General features: G+C 44.9%; 1 long non-coding RNA gene across 1 annotated transcript; it reads left to right on the top strand.

Annotated features, from left to right (window-relative positions):
• The first annotated feature begins 2,934 nt into the window (after positions 1-2,934).
• On the top strand, positions 2,935-4,430 carry LOC149342970 (uncharacterized). Its single transcript, XR_016282688.1, has 2 exons — positions 2,935-3,067; positions 3,875-4,430. It is a non-coding gene; the product is annotated as an uncharacterized LOC149342970 (long non-coding RNA).
• Positions 4,431-6,663: the final 2,233 nt, after the last annotated feature.

Below are 6,663 nucleotides of genomic sequence, written 5' to 3'. Positions count from 1 at the left end.
CCCCTGCTCTGCAGCGCAAAAACTGAGTGGCGCTACGAAGGAGTGGAACAGCTCACATTTTTCAAAGAGCCTGCGAAAAACACACATCCCAGGTTGCTGTTCCCATCTGCTTTTGGCTCCAATAAGTCGATTTCTCCAGAGGCTCACTGGCGGGTGACACCGCACCCAAAAAAATTAAGGGTGGCCCACCAGTGAGCCACGAAGCACAGGCATTAGGGCTCCAAAAATTACTGCCACAGTGAATGTGCTAAAAGCATGAGATCAACTCTAAATGGAATCCTGACTCCCATGTTTTCTGCAATACAAGACAACAATGACAGCACAGACATTTTCTTGAAAGCTCACTGTGTCCAATTTGCCAGCTCAGGCCATACGCTATTCTCAAGCCACCCAAGACCAGCGAGTACAGCCGAAATAAGCCATTTGCCATGTTACACAAATTGCCGTGTTCAGAAATCGACACACTCAAAACGAGAAACAACCAAAGGAAACTTCCGAGAACACAACAGTGTGGCAATCTATTGGGATCCAGCTAACTCCAGTTATGTTTTTGGAACTTCAAACTGGTAATTTTCTACAGGTTTTGCAAAATGCAGAGGGTTACAAACGCTAAAACCTCAATGAAAAGGGACTTGTGCTTTTGTTTTCTCTCAAACAATGCACTGTATAAAACTGTCTTTAACTGTCCGACATCTGCCTCCAATTCTTTTAGCCATGCCAACAGCATGTCAATTTGTCCAGAGATGGAACCTCTTCATAGTAGATGCATTGAAGGTTAGTCTCAAAAATGGTTGACAATCTGCTACTGCATCTTGCATAGCTGCACTGACAAGTCTGCTTTTTCTTTTTGCACATGTGAAACTGGTTTAACAGAATGTAGCACTTGTGTCACAGTGTTAGCAGTGCATTACAATGTGCCCAGACAACAATTTATCTCAATGCAATGCCCCAGTTAAAAGCTATGCCGATTTCTGCTGGTCTCAAAGCTAGGCACTGATGGATTTATGATTCCTGCACCCACAAGCAATGCCATAACCTCTGGAAACTCACAGGCAGCATCGAAAATTAAACATTGATAAGCAATGCAAACTACCTTGCTTAAATAAATTTGAAAACAATGAAAAGCCAGAGCAAATGTCACTTCTGCACCCATGCCAAACCTAACATAAAGCCACAAGCTCAAATTTAGCTAAAGTTAACAGCTTTAACTATTTATCTGTATGCAAATTGTACACGGTTTATAAGGATACCATTTCAGGTAATGCTTTTCAACCTTTTTTTCAACCAAAAAGCAGGACAAATTTAAAGAAATGACCTGACACCTCATTTGGAAAGGTCATGCTAGCAAGTATATTCCAAGTATATTCATCATAATATTCTCTCCACAACGTCAATGTAATCTGCTTTTAAGAATGGCACGGCACATGCAAGATCCTGTCTGGCACTAGCAACGGTAATGTGGGAACGGTACATTATTTAATCATGAGGGCGCAATTCGCAAATACACAATTTAGGCTCTGTATTAGGGTGTGCTATAAGGATGAGGTTATCTATCAATGCTGTCAATTAATTTTGCGACAGCCAATTCAACTTGTTCGATGGCAAAGCTGCTTAAGTTACCCATAACCTTCAATTGCAAGCTGACTACATCTACAAAAAATTCCTGAAATACGACAAACAAGCATTTAAGCATTAATCACAACCAAAAAAAAATCTGCATTAAACCAAACTTCATTATTCAAAATGTGCACGCCTTTCAGAATACTAAATTTTTCTCAATCTAACAGCAGGCACACGAGCATTAATTCAGGCAGAAGCAGGAATATTCACAACATAAAACAGGCAGTCAAAAGTGAAACAGGCAATAAAAACAGTGAATGTCCCTATCCAAGAAACAATAAGTATGAAACTGTTCTGTGTGACTGTAGTGTACACGGCATCTCAATGCAATTCAGCATAAATGGACAAGTACACAAATGAAGGATCAGCACAGAGCAGTGCTTGTCCTCTGATGACCTTTCCTCTGTGCCCTTTGCATTTATGCTGAATTTGGCCTTCAGGTTAAGCCTCCCTTAAAGACTAACATTAGCAATAATTTGCTTGAGTGGCCCTCACAGAATCCAATTACAAAAACTGAACTGCTATATTCGGAGCATTGCTCTGAGAGCTGGATAATAATTTAATCCCCGCAGCCACACACGTTATTAATGCCACAGGTATAACAAACAGTCATTCAAAAGTGCTTTGATGGTTTAGATTGCATTTCTTGGAAACGAAGTGCACCATTACACCATCTGTATGCTAATATGTCCTCCCTCTTATGAAAGGTCACTTAGCAGTACTTCTTGTGGGAAAAATTTACATTTCGAATTTGAACCTCGAGTGCGGCTTATTCAAAAAATGAAAGAATGTAAGAAAACTAAGCTGCCAGAAATAAACACCAGCTAAACGTCAATGTCACAGTTAATATTAATGACCCCATTATTAGGCACATGTTGAGACGGCGTTGTCGGTGGACAAGCCGCTCCCGGTCGATGCATCAGACAGCGTGGCCAGGCCGGAGAATGACGCTTTATTCTCGGATCAAGGGATATTATATAGCCAGAGGGGCGAGGGAAAGAGGGGCGAGGGAGAGAGAGAAACGAATGAAAGATCGGTGTCGGCACGGGTTCAGTTGGTGGCTTATCGCTTCTGCTATCAGCAGCACCCGTTCCTCCTAATAGCCATAGCGATCCACTGGTTTCTTCACCCTGGTCACGGATCACCGTCCTCTGCTTGGCCTTCTGCGAATGGATCGCCAGACCCCAGTCATGGCCGCCGCCAGAATACAAAGATGGGCGCTCTTACTGGGAGCGTACAAATACAAGCTGCTTTGCAAGTCCGGTAAAATGATGGTCAACGCGGACGTCCTAAGCCGTTTACCTTGAACCTTGCAGGAAACCGAGACTGCACCGGAAGGCGACGCAGAGTTTGTTCTCGCCATCGACCAGTGGGACCAGTCGGCCATCACCATAAATGAATTGCGGTCACTTACAGCAACGGACGAGGTGCTACCCCTTGTATGCAGGTACGTCCGTGAGGGTTGGCCCAACGCGTGTTCAACCGGTAACTCTGAGATGATGGCTTTCTACAAAAAGCGGCAGGAGTTATCTGTTCAGGATGGCCTCCTACTGTGGGGACATCGTGTAGTAATCCCCAAACAGGCACGCGCTAGATTGCTGATGATGCTGCACGAAGCCCATCAGGGCGTCTGCACCATGAAGAAGGTAGCGCGGTCTAAATTTTGGTGGCCGGAGATTGACCTGGATATTTGCCGAATTGCCGCTCAATGCAGAAACTGTGTCCAGGCTTTACCAATGCCACCAGCTCGTGAGCCAGTGAACTGGCCAGCAACCGAAGAAAAGTGGTCCCGTCTGCACCTGGATTTTGCCGGACCTATCAGAGATAAAATGTTGCTAATCGTGGTAGATTCCCACAGTAAGTGGATCGAGGCAATTCCACTAGCGCGTGCAACGTCAAGTAGCACGGTAAACGCGCTGCGTACGCTGTTCAGCCAGTTCGGACTACCGCGCACTGTAGTAACTGATAATGGCACGCCCTTTACGGGGTCGGATTTCGCCACATTCATGGAAAGAAACGGCATTGCCCACATTCAGACACCGCCCTACCATCCTCAGAGCAATGGACTCGCAGAACGTGCAGTCAGGACGGTGAAGGATGGACTAAAGAAGATGCCGGGCGTGGATCTCTCAACCGCACTCGCGCGAGTTTTGTGTCGTTACAGGAATGCCCCGCGGCAGTCCGGCCTTTCACCTTCAGAAACACTGTTAGGTTATCGACTACGCACTCGACTTGACATGTGTTTTCCTCCCAGGAACAAAGCTGCGCAGCTGTGCAGGGAAGCTAAGAGAACTTCGGACGACGCCAGCTGGAGTTTCGCTCCGGGGGACCCAGTACTAGTCCGTAACTATGGAGTGGGTGACAAGTGGACACCCGGAAAGGTGAAGTCAACAACAGGCGCTCGACTAGTTACTGTCAAGACGGAAGATGAGGTGGTGGTTCGTCGTCATGCTGATCAAGTCCGCAAACGCTACGACGAGGGCTCCACACACACAGGGACAAACAGTCAAGCAGCAGCACCATCGGGACATCCGCTGGCTGAACACAACGCACCCACGTCAGCACCCGTTGACCCTGCACCCCAGGAGACGACGCTGCGCCGGTCAGCCCGGGTGAAGAAACCAGTGGATCGCTATGGCTATTAGGAGGAACGGATGCTGCTGATAGCAGAAGCGATAAGCCACCAACTGAACCCGTGCCGACACCGATCTTTCATTCGTTTCTCTCTCTCCCTCGCCCCTCTTTCCCTCGCCCCTCTGGCTATATAATATCCCTTGATCCGAGAATAAAGCGTCATTCTCCGGCCTGGCCACGCTGTCTGATGCATCGACCGGGAGCGGCTTGTCCACCGACAACGCCGTCTCAACAAGTGCTTTGATGGTTTAGATTGCATTTCTTGGAAACCAAGTGCGCCATTACACCATCTGTATGCTAATATGTCCTCCCTCTTATGAAAGGTCACTTAGCAGTACTTCTTGTGGGAAAAATTTACATTTCGAATTTGAACCTCGAGTGCGGCTTATTCAAAAAATGAAAGAATGTAAGAAAACTAAGCTGCCAGAAATAAACACCAGCTAAACGTCAATGTCACAGTTAATATTAATGACCCCATTATTAGGCACATAGCAGGTGTAACACACAGGTGCAGCCAAAAACAATGCATGTTTTCATCATCCGAGAAAAAAAAACGGGGGGAAGGGGTAGGCTTGTTTTATCAAACACTGAAAATAGGCTATGTGACAGACACAATAATAAGAAAAGAAATCAATGAAAAAATACAACAGGAGGAAAAAAGGAGGCAGAGGCACAAATATATTTACATGTCGGGCATGACTTGCAGCTCGTACAAAGTCTCTGCATGCAAGGAACATTGCAAGCAATAAGCCAAAAGGTAAAAAAAGCATGCGTAGCATGTAAATGCAGTAAGCTCTACACTAAAACCGGAGGGCTAGTTGTCAATGACCATTAAGAATATTTTAAAAGGAAACAGAAGATATGAAAATCTGCAGTTTAACTGCATGATACGACACTATAAAGGTGCAAGCATGTCGTGTAAAAGCCAAACAACGCAAGAATGATTACTCTACTGATCAGTAATCTAAACAGCCGGTGAATAGTTCTCAGATTAAAAATGCCATGGGGCAAGTTGTTTTTCAAACTTCACAAGGGTGTGGCTTCCTCAGTGTTTTAGTTCCAAGAAGGATGTTTGTTTGTTTGATGTTCTGCCTTTGTAGAGATGCAAGACTCTCATTCAAGAATCATGCTAGTTTCACATAGACGAGAAGTGGCTGCACAATGACTTGCCAAGGGGTTAAATGGCAGGAGATGTTTGCAAGATTGAATCATGTGTAACACGATCCGATGACTAAACAAGGCAAACTATGCCCAGATTATTCCTTTCGTAAACTGCCCTGCCTGCCCCTGCTACATCCATTGAAGAAACAAACGACAAGAGACCCATGCATTCCAATTCTCACTCTGGTTCCCAATATGCACATGACCCCATGCAATATGAGTTATAAACCCTCTCTGTTCATGCACTCAAGTCTTTGTATCATATAGCACGCATCTTTCTTATGCTTCACACAAGGCGGACTGCAACTGCAGTGAGCAAACTGCATTCTCTATCATGGCTGGTGAAATCAAAAGAATTGCAGTGTACCTCATGGTGATGGTAACAGTAACCCCATTAGCCGCACATATTTCAACACTGCACATATTTCAGCACAAGGAAATTCAAACTGAGAGTTCTTAAAATGGTGAAAAGAGGCAGGAAAATTTTCTGCCTCCCGTTGCTTTTTTCTGTAACCACACAAACAGTAACGCACTCCTGCCCACAGATTGTTACACCGATCCACAAAGCATAACGCAAGAATGGCGACATGACCATAACAGGCCAGGCACATACTGCCAGCATGTAACACATAAGAATGGTAATTTTCTTTGCGTACAGAAGAGAACATCACACCAAGACGTTATGTCCCGTGCTTTTGTGATGCTCTGGTGGCAACTAAAAAAAAGTGGACGCCAATCAACATACTATACTGAAATAATGTGCAAGCTGTACAATAATGCAAGAAGTTAGCTGTATGCAAAGCACAAGAGTTCTGCACCTTGAACTTCTGAGAAACAGATCCCAGCAGCAACACAAAGTTCAACTTCAAGATGCAGCAAGAAGCAAGCAGAGAAAACATAATATCCTCATGCAAAAAACTGCATGCACCAAGCAGCTTAACAAGACAGAACTGCACACCGGTACTACAACTGCGCACCATTTTGTTTGCTTCAGTGCACTAGGTGCAACACACCTGACAATCAAGCTGCCAGAAGAGTAAATACAAAAGGTAGAAAAAAAAGCTAACAAACAAACACAATCAGCAACGAAGCTGCCCAACTGCACACAGTGCAAATAATCTGAAAGGATGTAAGATCGCACTGCTGTCTTCTAACAAAAAATGAGCACACGATAATAAAGTACAGCAAGACAAAATAGAACACGATTCGGCTTGTAGCGGTTAGGAAGTAAGCACTGGCTCTTAGTAC

The sequence above is a fragment of the Amblyomma mixtum genome, chromosome 5 (genome assembly GCF_055824585.1).
Source record: "Amblyomma mixtum isolate Tamu chromosome 5, ASM5582458v1, whole genome shotgun sequence".
NCBI lineage: Eukaryota > Metazoa > Arthropoda > Arachnida > Ixodida > Ixodidae > Amblyomma > Amblyomma mixtum.
The sequence above is the reverse complement of the archived record's forward strand: the minus strand, read 5'-3'. Positions and strand labels throughout refer to the sequence as shown.